The following is a 13,891-nucleotide window of genomic DNA, read 5'->3' as shown; positions in this document are numbered from 1 at the left end:
CTCATTCTTTAGAATTATATTATTTAGCTTCCAATTAATTTTTAGCTTATTTTTTCATGGTTCTTTATTACAAATAATTTTTATTGCATCATGATCTGAAAAGTATGCATTGACTACTTCTGCCTTTCTGCACTGGATTGTGAGGTTTTTATGCCCTAGTACATGGTCAATTTTTGAGTATGTGCCATGTACCGCTGAGAAAAAAGTATATTCCTTTTTTATACCCATTCAGTTCTCTCCAGAGGTCTAACGTATCTGCCTTTTCTAAAATTCCGTTCACCTCCTTAACTTTTTTCTTGTTTATTTTGAAGTTAGATTTATCAAGTTCAGAGAGGGGGAGGATGAGGTCCCCCATTATTATAGTTTTGCTGTCTATTTCTTCCTGTAAATCCCTTAACCTCTCCTCTAAGAATCTGCATGTTATACCACTTGATGCATATATGTTAAACAATGATATTGCTTCATTGTTTATGGTGCCTTTTAGCAGGATGTAGTGTCCTTCATCTCTTTTAATTAGATCTATCTTTACTTTTGCTTTGTCTGAGATTAGGATTGCTACCCCTGCTTTTTTTTACTTTAGCTGAAGCACAATCTATTTTACTCCAGCCTTTTACCTTTAACCTGTGTGTATCCCCCTGTTTCAAATGTGTTTCTTGTAAAGAGCATATTGTAGGATTATGGTTTTTAATCCATTCTGCTATCCACTTCCATTTTATGGGAGAGTTCATCCCATTCACATTCACAGTTATGAATGTGACTATCTGTGTCTTTTTCTCCATCCTATTTCCCCCCTGTTTATGCTTTTATTTTTCCCTTTTCCCTTCCACTCCTCAACAAAATTTTGCTTTTGACCGCTGCCTTCCTCAGTTTACTCTTCTTCTTGATTCCCCTCCCTTGTCTTGCCTTTTGCCCTTTGCTACTTCTTCCCTCCCTTCTGACTACCCCCTTCCCTTTTCTTTCCCCTTTCCGCTCCTACTGCCTGTAGGACAAGTTAGATTTCTATACTTATCAGGGTACGTTATTCCCTTCTTGAACCCAATCCGATGAGAGTAAAGTTCAAATACTGCTCTTCTCCTTCCCTTCTTTCCCTCTACTATAATATATTTTTGTGCCTCTTCATCTGATGTAATTTACCCTTTTCTACTACTTCTTTACCTCTTGCCCCAGAACCATCCCTTTATAGCTCTTAATGATATTTTTTATCATTATTATCAGTTATTTTATACTGACACCCACAGTCTATGAATATCCTTTTCAATTGTCATAATAATTGTACTGTTTTCAAGATTGACATATATATAAAACATATATAAAACAAAATAATCCTATATAAGGATATAACTAATTAGCCTTATTGATTAACTAGGGTTTTTTCCCCCTGTTTACCTTTTTATGTCTTTCTTGAATTTTGTATTTGAAGATCAAATTTTTCCATTGAGTTCTGGCCTTTTCATCAGGAAGGTCTGGAATTCCCTTATTTTGTTGAATGTCCATCTCCTTGCCTGAAAAATTATGCTCAATTTTGCTGGGTAGTTGATCCTTGGTTGTAGTCCCAGCTCCTTTGCCCTTTGGGATATCATATTCCAATTTCTGCTGCCATTTAATGCAGAAGCTGAAAGATCCTGCATGATCCTGGCTATAGTTCCTTGATATTTGAATTGTTTCTTTTTGGCTGCTTGCAGCATTTTCTCCTTGACTTTGTAATTCTAAAATTTGGCTATAATATTTCTTGGAGTTTTCAATTTGGGATCTCTTTTAGGGGGTGATTGGTGGATTCGTTCAATGACTATTTTACCCTCTGGTTCTAGGACCTCTGGGCAGTTATCTTTGATAATTTCTTCGAAGATACTCTCAAGGCTCTTTTTTCATCATGGATTTCTGGTAGACCAATAATTTTTAAATTGTTTCTCCTGGATCTATTTTCCAGGTCAGTTGTTTATCCAATCAGATATTTCACATTTTCTTCTATTTTGTCATTCTTTGCATTTTGTTTTACTACTTCTTGATGCCTCATAGAGTCATTAGCTTCCACTTGCTCAATTCCAATTTTTAATGAGTTGCTGTCTTCATTTTGCTTTTGAATCTCCTTTTCCAATTGGTCGGTTTTACCTTTCAGGGTGTCATTTTCTCTATTTAGATTCTGAATCTCCACAGCTATTTCGCCAATCTTATTTTTTAAAGACTTGATCTCGTCAGTGTTTTTTTTTTTTCCATTTTTTCTTTTACCTCCCTAATTTAGTTTTTAAAATCCTCCTTTAACTCTTCCAGTAGTGCTTTTTGGGCTTGAGACCAGTTCACATTCCCTTTTGAGGTATCAGATGTGGGTATAGTGTCAATGCTATCCTCTTCCCAATTGGTATTTTGATCATCCCTGTCTCCATAAAAAGAATCAATGGTCCTCAGTTTTTTCATGTTCTTCTTCATGTTGGTTAGCTTTTGCCTGGCTTTACAGTGGATTTCTGCTTTTGGGGTGCAGGGATTTCTGTCCCAGGTTTCTCGTTCTGGGGATTGTGAGTCTAGTTACTGGCTTTGTGTATTATAGCCTTCAGTTTCCTGAGGTGTGGGGGAGGGGTCTGGCTCCCTGAAGTCTCCTTTTCCCCTGGGGCTGCTGTCCAGCACTGTTGCTCTTCAGAAATGGTCTCAGCTATTTGCTGTCTGTGCTGGTGTCTGCCACTTCCCTTGGCTGTGCAAAGGTATGTCTGGGCTCCTTGTGTTGACCGCTCCTGGCTCTGCCCCTCTGGGACTCAGGAACTCCCACTGCTTGACCACTGAAGCCCCACTTCCGTCTCCTCTATTCCAGCATTTTTCCTGAGGAATTCTCTGGGTCAGGGAGGGAGGGATTAGAGCCGTTTACCTGGCCATTATGTCTCCAGGGAGTTTAAGAAAGCACGTTTCCAACCTTTGGGCTGCAAGCCCCAGGAGTAGATGTCTCATGGCCAGAGGTGCTGCGCTGCTGTCTCTAGTCACTTCAACAGACTCCCATACTGTGTTGAGAAGCCTGGGGATCTCTGCCGGTTTCGGGCTCCCAGCTTTCTCCCAGCCTGGATTGCTGACTGGTTTCCGCAGTTGCTTCCGCTTTGGTGCTGTCTGGTGCAGCTCTGCTTGCCCAATGCTCTTCCAGCCTACAGATCCATCCCATCGACCTTTTGGACTCTCCAGGCTTGGAAATTTGCCCCACTCAGATTGCTAGCAGCTTCTAACTCTCTCAAATCTGCTCAGATTCACTTTTTTAGAGGTATCTGGCAGAACTTGTGAGAGAGCTTCGATAAGACCCTGTTTTCACACCGCCATCTTGGCTCCACCCCTCTGAAAGATAATTTTCTCACTTTATTTTTTTATTTTTTGTCAATATGGCTAACACGGAAATTTGTTTTGCATGCTTTCACATGCATAAATAATGTCACATTTTTTGCCTTCTCAGTGAATGGGAGGCAGATGAGAGGGAGGGAGAGAATCTGGAACTCAAAATTTAAAAAGAAAAGAATGTTAAAAATAAATAATAAATCTTAAAAAAATCCAAAAGTAAGGAGTTAATTAGAGGTAAGAATGTATTTATATGCTAATAAAGTTCAAAATGTGTATTCTTTGTTATCTCTTTATGAAGTATGAAAAAGTTTCTTTGATTAAGTTGAAAGAGGAGATGGTATTGACTAGTGAAACATTGGTCACATCCCTAGAAACCTCTAAAATTTTCAAAAAATTTATTACAAACTAGAAAAGCACTGAAAAGCACAAACCATTCCATTTCCAAAGAAAGTTTAAAAAAAGATAGCATATGAAATCTTGACTCTATTACATATAGCTTGGTTTTAAATATATAGATGTATGTGTATACATACATATGCACAATACGTATATTGTATATGTGCACATACATGTATATGTGTCTATGTATGTATATGTAATGTATAGAATGCACACACATCATATATGTATATATACATATATTAAATGGGGTAATATCAACACTTTCCTGCTTGTCTATATCCTTTTCTCATTCTCCTTCTACCTTCTTCTGCATATTTTAAATGATTGACATTCTTTTCTTCTAATTTTTTTGCATTACTATATTGTCTCATAATCTCCTCACCAATTAGCCCTATCAACAAGTAAAATCTTTCCTTTATTAAAAAAATGTAAGAAACATGTCATAAAATCCAACTAACCTGAAAAAAAGATCAAGGAAATAAGAATTATCAGACTATCTTAAAATCATGACCCTTGAAAAAAGTATAGATGTCATATTTCAAGAAAATACAAATGAAAATGGCTTATAACCCTTGGGACCAGATGGCAAGGTGAAAATAGAGTGATCACCTCCTGAGAAAAAAAGTCCAAAAATGAAAATTCAGAGAAACATCATAGCCAAAATCCAGAGCTTCCTGGTCAAAGCAGAAAAGAAGAAGAATGAGAAGAAGAATGAGAAAAAGGAGGAGGAGGAGGAGGAGGAGGAGAAATGAAGCACCAAGGAGCCACTATAACAATTACACAAGACTTAGCAGCTGATACCATAAAGAAGTGGAAATCTTGGAATATGATATCCCCAAAGGCAAAAGATAAAACCTTACAATCAAGAATAATCTATCCTGTAAAACTAAGTGTCATTCTATAGGGGTGGGATGGGGGTGGGGGGGAATGGACCTTTAATGAAATAGAAATTTCCAAGAATCTCTGAGTAAAAGAACAGAACTGAGTAGACATTTTGAAATGGAAGCACAGGCTCCATTAAAAACATAGAAAGACACATATTTGTTTAATTGGAAGGGAACATATTACTATGAACTATTTACATGACAATAGGAAGATAAAAAATAAATGTCTTCTCAAAACTCTAAAATCAAGTGCTTGTAACTCTACCCAGCCTCTCATTCAGGGGTGGGCATTGAATAATCAATCTCCAATGAGGAGAAAGTTCCATACAATTGGCCATTTGTTATGTTATATGAAGTGATACAAAGTTAATGGAACAGAACTAAGAGAACAATTGATACAATAATAACATAGAGAAAAATAACTATGAAAGACTTTAAAACTCCAAACAATGCAATGATAAATCATAAGTCCAGAGGATTACATACGAAACTTGCTACCTACCTTCTGCCAATTAGGTGATGGACTTAAAAAGGAGAATAAGATATATTTTTAACCTTGGGCAATGTAGGAATCAATTTTATTGGACTACACAGATTTATTATGAGGATTTTATTTTTTATTTTTTCATTGTTCAGTGAGGGCAGAAAGTGGGAGGGAGACATAATAGATGCTCACTGATATTAATTGATTAGAAGCTAACTGTAAGGGGAGTTCTTCCCCTACTCTAGACTTCATTAAAAACTGGTAGTCCAGAGGGGCTAAATGATTGAGACATTGAAATTAAAAGAGGAAACTATTCAGACACAAAATAAACATTCTACACTTTAGAAAGAGTCTGAGGGTTGAACACTTCTATTGCATATGTACAATCTACTAAGACAATGAACTTGCCTCTAGAGCACAGAACGCATTCATAAATTTGTCACAAGTCACTCATCAGCATAAGATTCCAAATGGAGTTTGGGAAATATCAATGACTAAATTGAGACTGATCACTGTAAATCAAGGTGGAGTCCATTTCCAAAGGAAGGTACTTTGGAAATTGGAAAGATTGTTGAATGGGAGAGGCTAGTCCCTCCTACCTATTTTTTTCAGGTTATAAACCTCAGAGCTGAGGCTCTAAGGTAATGAAAGAGGAGATGCATTTTGCCAATACTAAGTTAAAGATCATTGTCCTAACAGAAAGAGCATGATCAGCACTCCACTTGATAAGAGTACAGTAACAATCCAGCTAAAGAAAACACAGTACCACCCAGCCAAGTCTGTGGCTAAAAGTACCAAAAAACTTCAGCAGCTCATCAAAGAAAGAGCCCAGGGACTCCATCTGACTGATGATCCACTAAAGACGCTTTGCCTTGAGAATAGTCAAGGAGCTTGATAGCTTGGCCAGCCCTACCTGGCAGGAGCTGACCAGTGGCAGAGTGGTTTGCTTGGCCCAACTGGCAGCTACTGCCTATTGGCAGAGCATCCTGCCCTGAGTAGTCCAACAGCAGCTTCCCAACAGCTGAATAACTTGCCTGGCCCAATCCAGCATCTGTCCACTGTCTGGGAGACACAACTAGAGTAGTCCCAAATTACAGAGCTTGGAGGAAAGGCAATACAGCAACGTACCAGCCTCCTTGACTCAACCCAGCCATAGATTGGCATGTTCAGTTGAGACACCATACCCTGTGAAAAGCCTACCCAGTAGAACTACCCCCAGAAAAGATAACCAGCCCCTGTGAGGATTCAGTCCAAATGAGTAAAGGAGTGAATTATTCATCACAGATGCCATGCCTTGTGGTGAATTTCATGAGGACCCTCTTGGGAAAGAAATGACATTAAGACCCATCAATTCTGGAGTTGTGAATTGTCTTGGCAGTGTGTAATTCTCTACATGCTTTTTACCTCACTAACAATTTAAACTCATGACTATTTTTTTCCCACAGACTTGGGGTTTATTTGTGGTTTGGCGGAGGGGACACTTTTTCAAATAGTATTATTGTCATGTCATTTGAGTAACATTTGAGAATTGAATCTAAATGTCTGATTTTTAAGGGGAAGCACAGTGGTAGGGGCTCATAAAATAGTGTTAAAAGAATAGCAATTCACAAAGCTGCTCTTAGAATCCTGAAAGTGCCGCAGCCTTTTCTAGGATCTAATCTATCAGTGCCAATGAGAGGTGGGGGAGTGAAATAAAATGCTATGTTACATAAGTATAGTCAAGCGAAACAAATTGGTGTTGATTTAGTCAGGTCTGGAAACGTATATCTCATTCTGTATTTACAGTCTATCAACTCTCCAACAAGAGGTGGTAGGCTTATCTCATTATCAGTGCTCTGGAGTCAAGCTTGGTCATTGCATTGATCAGAGTTCTTAAGTCTTTCAAAGGATTTTTCTTTACAATGCTGTGGTCATTGTATAAATAGTTCTCTTGGCTCTGTTCACTTACTCTGCATCATTTTATGCAAGTCTACCCAAGTTTCCCAGAATCCATCCTGTTCATCATTTCTTATGACACAATAATATTCCACCCCATTCATATATACAATAATTTATTTGGAAATTCCACAATTTGATGGTACCTCTGCTAGTTTTTGGTTCTTTGCTACAACAACAAAGTGCTTCTATAAATGTTTTTGTACATATGGGTCCTTTCCCTCTTTCTTTGAGTTCTTTGGGGTTATGTGCCTAGTAATAGTATTTCTGGGCCAATTTGATGAGTTGGGGGGTATAGTTCTAAATTGTTTTATGTGAAGACCTTTAAAAAGTTAAGCCTTCTAAGCCCTGGAGACACTTGATGATCCATGGGAGTACAGAGGCAGGAGAAGCTTGGTAAAGTATGACCATTCCAATTCTACCAGAAGGCAGTTAGGAGGGGGGAAAGAAGGTGATTTTTCTCCCTTCCTCATGCCTCATTTGTCTTGATGCATCAAGATGCAAGGCATCTTGCAGCAGAGCTACTTACACAGTAAAAGATACCACATTAAGCAGAAAGATAGAGATACTGTGACTTGGGAGCAGGAAGCAGTTTCAAGGAGCATGACCTCTGGCAGCAGAGAAGAAAACAGACTGAATTCTTGAAAGAGAACCTGGCAATCAGGAGTTAAACTTCAGAAAGGAGCAGACCCAGGGATTCCCCGGCTGAGTGACCTTCCCACAGTTACTCCCAGTGGGGAGCACCATTAGAACACCATGAGAAGAGACAGTCAACAAGTATTGACTAAGCATTTACAGTGTCAGAAACTATGCTAAGCACTGGAGATATTTTAAAAAGGGCAAAAACATGGTCCCTGCCCTCATCCTCATCCCATGCCCCCTGCTCACATCCTAATGGAAGAGATGACAAGCAAATAACTTTGTATATGCAAGATAGAAAGATATATAGATAGATAGATAGACAGATAGATAGTGTAAATGAAAGATAATCTCAGACAGAAGGTGTTGAAGGACCAAGAAAGTCACCTTACAGAAGGTGGAATTTGAGTTGAATAGTGAGGGGAGCTAGGGAATCCAGGAGGTGAAGGTATGGAGGAAGAGGATTCCAGGCCAATGGAACAACCAATTATGGAGTTGGAAGATGGAATGTTGTGTATTGGAAGCGGCAAGAAGATCAGTGTCTCTGTATTACATAGAGTACGTGGAAAGGAGTAAGATGTAAGAAAGGTGTAAAAGTAGGAAGGGTCCATGCTATGAAAGAGGATTTTATATTTGATCTAGGAGATAACATTGAACCACCAGAGTTTGGAGTTATGAAGTGACTGTGAAGTAGTGGAGAGTTTGGAGTAAGAGGGTGACAAGGTAAGACTTTCATGTGTGCCCTGAAGTATCAGAAGAATCAAGTATCCTCACCACATTTTCTTTATGGACCCAAAGTTTGTGCCCACTTTTCTCATGGATGTATATTGTGGGAGTGCTCCCAAGGTTTATGGGGGTGGGGTTTATAGCCACTGTCACTACGAAGCCCTTGCTTTGGGAAGTGGTTTTTTTCCCCATTGGAGTATTCTACAGACCACTTGGATAGAAAAAGGAATTAGGTGAAGAATTTGGGAAAGAGATCATGGAGTATGATATAATAGTGATAGGGGAATTCAGTTATCCAAACATCTGCTGGAATTCTCTATGCCAAAAGCAGAGCAACTAATAATTTCTTGATTTGCCTTAGTGATAATTTCATCCTTTAAAAGGTGTTGGAACTAAGAAGGGGAAATTCTATTCTAGAGCTGATTCTCACTAACAAGGTTAGTGGTTAGGGTGGAAATGATACTTACATGGACCACCCTACCCTTGAGTCTGGGTTCAGAGGGAAGATAGGTAGAAACCAATGGATCAAGTGTTCCAGGAGAAAGTTAATCCAGGAGAGATGGGAGATACTCAAGGATAAAATTATGAAGACAAAAAGGGAAAATTCCAGTGAGAAAGAAAAAATGGGACAGATGTGAATATATAAGGAATTCACCTACTAAGGTAGATTTTTAAAAGAAATAAGCAGAAGATAGAAGCAAAGCCATTTTACAGAGAATGAGCATAAGAACATATCCCCTAAAAATGTGCCTAACTACTACTGTACTTTAAGTTTGTGTTTACATTTTCCTCAGCCCTGGACTTTCACTATGCTTATGAGAGAGTGCTGAGTGTCCTGGTATTGGGGAAAATGCTTTGTAACATCTGTCTTTGCTATGCCATTTGAGTACATGCCTTTGCTAAAAAGAATTGAGTCTCCTGTATGAGTAAGAAAAAGCACATTTGTTGGGGTTTAGCCACATGGTTGTCCCTAGGATCCTAGAAGTAATAAGAACCAACCCTCTGGGTATTCAATCTGCCAATGGTGATATGAATTGGGCTAGTGAGTCCTAAGGGGTTGTTACACAAAAATGACAAGAAGGAGGTCATACCTAAGATAAATAAAGAGCTAGAAAAAAAGCACCTAGATGCCACTGATGAATTCAAGTCACCAAGTGAAGATGAATTACACCCTTGGGTCCTGAGTCACTATCAGTGATATTTGGAGGGTCATGAATGATGGGACAGGTAACATGAAATTGGAAAATGTCCTGATTTTCAAAAAATGGAAAAGAAGCAATTGAAAACTATAGACCAATGAACTTGCCTTCAGTTTCTGGGAAACATCTTGAAAGCATAACTAAGAGATGATTGGAATATATTTGGAAAGGGAAAAAGCCGTTACAAAGAGTCACCTGGCTTCAGCAAGAAGACATCATGTCAAACTAACCTCATTTTATTTTTTTGAAATTAGTATTGCTAAACCAGTAAATGAGGGATATACTATAGACTTTAGCAAAGATTTTAATAAAGTATGCCATATACTTGTTGAAAAGATATAGAGATATGGAGTAGGTGACAATATCGTTAGATAATTTCAGAATTGGTTGGATGGTTGGATTAAAAGAGTTAATAGTTTGATGTCCTCATGACAGGAGGTCTCTGTTGGAGTAACCCAGTGATCGGTGTCTAGTCTGTGCTATTTAAGATTTTTATTAATGTCTCGGATAAAGGTATAGATGGTATTGTGTGGGTTGGATAATTGTGAAGACTTCACAGGGTATGTCTAATAGAGAGGTTTTGGGATTTGGCCTTGTAATTTTGGGAAGGCATGCCCTTCCCTCTCTCTCTCAGATGTTAGAAGATAATGAACTTCCTGTGAGCTATTTGTTCTCTGCTCCAGGAAGGGTCTCTCCTTCCCCCATCCCATTTCTCCTCCTAGACTTTCAGACGCCACCCTGGCGGTTGAGTTCTGATAGGGAAAAACCTGGACGAACCGGATCAATCTTGGTCCTCTGTGTAGTTTTCGCGCCTAGATTGTAAGCCCACCCACCCCAGCCAATGGTGAGAAGGGATACAGATGGGTGGGAATCTTCTTCATTAAGACTATAAATTAAGGCAGGTACCCTTTTACCTCGCCTCCTCCCTTATGGAGGTGTGCCCAAGTCTTGCAAGGTTTGTGTAATAAATTTACTTTGTTTCTCTTAAAGATGTCTCTCCTATTATTTAAAGATTCTGTCCCATACAGTATGCTCACTAAAGTTTCTGATGAATCACAGCTGGGAGGGATAGATAATACACTTGGGTGACAGAAAAGTCAATGTAATCTTGGACTGCATTAAGAAGGGCTTAGCTTCCAGGAATAGAGAGGTGATAGTTCCAATGCACTTTGATCTCATCAGATCTCACCTGGAATATTGTGTTCAGCTCTGAGTATCATAGATTAAGGAGGAATTATCAATATAAACTAGGGAGTGTCTAGAGGAGGGTAACCAGAGTGCCCTGGTTGATGAAGAGCCTTGAGTCCATAACATATAAGGATCAGTTTAAGGGGTTGGGCATATTTCCTCAAGAGAAAAGAAGACTCAGGAAGAATATGATATATCTGCCTTCAAGTATTTGAAGAGCTGTCATGTGATTGTTCTATTTGGCCCGAGAAGATAGAACCAGGAGAAATGGGTGAAAGTGAAAAACAAGCAAATTTAGGCTTAATGTCAGGAAAAAATTCTTAAGAATTTGAGCTGTTCAAAAGTGCAATAGGTTGCCTCAGAGAGGGGGTAGGTTGTTCCTCCTTGGAGGTCTTCAAATAAAGGCTTGATGATTACTTTCCAAGTATGTTACATCTATTCCAACTTATTCCTTTCACGAATGGATTGGATTTATTGCTACTGAGGTCTCTTCTAATTCTTAGTTTCTGTGAGCTGATTGTTTCTACTGGCTGATTGTTAAGGGTAAATTCACCAATAGGGGCTTGTGAGCTTTAGTTTTAGGAGAATGAACCCACAGACTCTCTTTAAAGAGGAGTAGTCAGGCCCCCAGTGATCCAACTTGCAAACTGTGAATTTGAATGCACATTGTGGGGAGTGGCCCTAGAAAGAGTGCTACACATTGCTCCAAAGAATGACTCTCTGATTATAAGTATCAAGGCATAAAACAGGGAGATTCATGCTCACCAAAAGTGTTTGCTGCCATTATGGTGGGAGTCCAGAGCAGAGTTCAAGTTATTCCCTATGGATGAGAGGTCTTTCAGATGCTTTTTTTGTGGATGATTGATTACATCAAGCCCTAAAATATTATGGAGCCTCTTGGAAAAGATGCATAATGGCTCAAGAAAGTTTGGTTCAACTATCCACACAGGAAATACCAAGAGGATGAAGAATATGTATTGGCCAAATGGTGATGTGATTAAATGGACAACCATTGGTATTGCATATATGGGACAAACAGTAAAATAGTTGAGTTGGGCCTAGAGTTTAAGAGGAAATTGCAAAGCTCCTTTAATGACCATGTTTCTCTTACAAACAAAAGACTAGGTGACTTGAATTCATCTGTGGCATCTAGGTGTTTTCTTACTATTTCTTTGTTTATCTTAGGTATTACCTCCTTACTAAACAAAAGATCATTTTTTTAAAATGCCAGTTTTCTACCAATGCGTGCTTGTCATTGTTTGATTGTGAGATATCCAACACAATAGTCTCCAAAGAATGGAAAATGAACATCACACAGAGGGAACAAGATGGTTGTGAGTAAGCTAAAAGATATAGTCAATGAGGAACTTCAAAAAAAATTATGAGGAAAAGGCGTCATCAGAAAAACATCATAGGAAGGAAATTGGGTTGGTCATCTGATGAGGGTTTGAAGGATAACAGGTGGACAGCCAGAGTTGTTAACTAGCTTCACTGGTATCCTTGATATATAAGAAGAAATTGAGGAAGGCCTCCATCTACAGTGGGCAGACCCACTGTGGCAAACTTAGGGGAGGATATGGTGAAGAGTTGCACAGGATGAGCAGGGATGAGATTCATCATTGGAGCAAACATACAAATTGGTGAGATTGCAGATCCCTTTAATATTTAGAATCATAGATTTAGAGCTGGAAGGGACTTGAAAGTCATTGAATCCAACCCTATCATTTTTTACATTAGGAAACTGAGGCACAGAAAGGTTACATGGCTTATACACAGCTAGTAAATATATTAGGTGGTACTTAAATCCAGGTCTTCCTGATCTAAAGTCCAGTGGCCTCTCCATTACACCACAATGCCTCTCAAATCTCATCACATCCCACCACTGCCAATAAGGATTTGAGTGGAAGAATTTGAGTATGTGTATGTGTACTTGGGATGCTTCCCAATACTAATGCTTTGCAAGCACACACTTAGAATAACTCTAGACCAGATGGCCCATTCTGGGTTGGTACTGCAGAATTCCAGGGTTCCTGAACAAGGGCATCACTACCTATCTGGCCTGATAATTCCTTGGTGTGTCCCCTTTCCAAATTTCAGTGAAAAGCAATTGATACGGAATCCAGAAACCTTCTGGACTTGGGTTACTGTGCAGAAGTATTTGAGGCCTCGCTGCTAAGGTAATCTGGGAAACTCTACACACCATTTCTTTTGCCCCTCCCTCCAGTTCAACTCCAAAGTAATGATCACATTCTATTTTAAAGAGCCCCTCCTGGTTAATAGCCCACACTGCAGGCTTTTTTTCTCCATGTTTCCCAATTCACCTCTTGGCTTTGCCCACTATGCCCACTGTCCCTACAGTTTGCAAAGGGGTTGGAAGAACACCGTGATAAGTGAAGTGATAGGCAATGGGGGACCCAAGGGGCACACAGCTCTGAGCATGATTCCCTTACCCTCTTTAATAATTCATGCTTGAGGAGGTTGGCCAGCACCATGCCCTCATTCTGAGCTGGAGACGTTGCAACCAGGTTCCTTATGAGGATATGAAGGAGGCTGGTATAGAGAGGGTGGAGGGCACCTAGTCTTTCCAGGCTCCCCAACCCTGCCTCACAATTTTTTACAAGCCGCATGGTGATATGGAGTTAATGCTGCAGCAGTAGGGATTGAGGGATAGATTACAGGAATGCAAGCTCCACAGTGCAGAGGGAGGAGGGAACAGATAAGGAATCAAAAGAGAAATGCTCTTCACCCTCATAAACACACCATGTAGCTGAGGGTGCCAGAACTTTTCCCCACAGCATCTCTGTATCTTCTCCAATCTGCCCTGTCTCCCATCAGCAGAACCATAACCCCCCTAAACAAAATTTGGGTATCTAGTCACCCAGATCCAGTTTTTCTTTTTAAGAAGTCCCTGGAAGTCCCAGCTGCTCCTTTCCCTGGGACAGGCCTTTCACTAAGGGACTCCCACCCTTCAGACCCCAGACCCACTAGCTTTTTGTCTGTGAGGAAGGGAAGAGTTCCTTGTTTGGATCCCTGGTTTCAGTCTCATCTGTTCTCCGTTCATTTATTTCACTTTGGATAATAATAAAAATAATACTTAAAATTTACATAGCATTTTAAAGTTTGCAAAA

The sequence above is a fragment of the Trichosurus vulpecula genome, chromosome 5, assembly GCF_011100635.1.
Source record: "Trichosurus vulpecula isolate mTriVul1 chromosome 5, mTriVul1.pri, whole genome shotgun sequence".
NCBI lineage: Eukaryota > Metazoa > Chordata > Mammalia > Diprotodontia > Phalangeridae > Trichosurus > Trichosurus vulpecula.
The sequence above is the reverse complement of the archived record's forward strand: the minus strand, read 5'-3'. Positions refer to the sequence as shown.